We start from the raw sequence: 1,520 nt of genomic DNA, 5'->3' as shown, positions 1-1,520 counted from the left end.
TGAATGAGCAGAGAAAGGGAGTCAGAGGAGACACATGGAACCGGACAGCCTGGTACAGCTGTGGAGGCTGTGCACTGCACAACTCCAGGAGTGCCATTCACGAAGACCGGAGTGGGAATGCTGCCCCCTGGCGTCAGGAAGTGCACGGAATCACAAATCTATGCCATGTTCTGGAGACAGGGCACAGGTGGCCCTGGAAAGGAAGTCTCAGTCACCCACTGGACTGTCCTCTATAGCTTGTGTTACTGTACTAGGCTTGTCTGCCTGACACACAGCAAGCCAAGCCTGAAACACCAAGATTTGTAGCAGAGAAAGGGTTTACTCACAAGGCAGCCAAGCAAGGAGAAGGGGGAGCAAATCTCAAACCCACCTCCCTGAAGGTGAGGGGCTCAGGATATTTATAAGAAACAGCTGAGGCTTGGGGAGCGAGGGAAAAGTGATCTGAGATTTTTTTCATATTTATTTATTTATTTGGTTGCACTTGGTCTTAGTTGAGGCCATGTGAATCCTTACTTGTGGCATGTGGGATCTAGTTGCTTGACCAGAGATGGAGCCCAGGCCCCCTGCATTGGGAGCACAGACTCTTAGCCACTGGACCACCAGGGAAGTCCCTGGAGCCAAAGAATTAAATTAAATTAATCCAAGACAATCTCATCTCAAGATCCTTAATTACATTTGCAAAGGAATGTTTTCCAAATAGGATCACATTCACAGGTTTCCAAGATTAGGGTATGGACATACCTTTCGGGGGACCATGATTCAACCTGCTGAAGGTCGTATTTAAAGCCCCACATGGGACTGAGTGTGCATGGAGACAGACGCCATCCAGCCCCGCTCTGATCTTCTTGTTCACCTCTGTGTCCTCAAGGTCTGATGCAGCTGTTCATAAAAGAAAGATGTAGTAGTAATAAGTAACACTTATCTAATGCTTTGCCAAGAACTGGGCTTCCCTCACGGCTCAATGGTAAAGAATCTGCCTGCCAATGCAGGAGACACAGGTTTGATCCCTGGGAGGGGACGATCCCCTGGAGAAGGAAAGGCAACCCACTCCAGTATTCTTGCCTGGGAAATCCCATGGACAGAGGAGCCTGGCAGGCTACAGTCCGCGAGATTGAAAAAGAGTCGGACACAACTGAGTGACTAAACAACATGCCAAGAACTGCTGTAAGTACTTCACATAATTAACACATTTAATGTTGCAACATAAAAATTGATATTTCATCTTACAAAAAAGCTAAATAAACTAAATAAACTCACCCAGGCCACACAACTAGCATTCTAATCTAGGACACCTGTTCTCTCAAATAGAGGAAAGCCCCTTGGCCCAAGTGGAGGGATCTGGCTTGCGTTAGAGAACCACACATATTACAAACACAAAGTAAACTTACTGAAGGATGCCTGATGCTGCTGTCACCTGAGATCTTGCAAAGGAACCTGCATAGAACAACCATAACTCTAAACATGACATCTATGGGAATTCCCTGATGGTCCAGTAGTTAAGACTCTGTGCTTCCACTGCA

The sequence above is a fragment of the Bubalus bubalis genome, chromosome 9 (genome assembly GCF_019923935.1).
Source record: "Bubalus bubalis isolate 160015118507 breed Murrah chromosome 9, NDDB_SH_1, whole genome shotgun sequence".
In the NCBI taxonomy this organism is placed as follows: Eukaryota; Metazoa; Chordata; class Mammalia; order Artiodactyla; family Bovidae; genus Bubalus; species Bubalus bubalis.
This window is presented reverse-complemented; position numbering follows the sequence as displayed.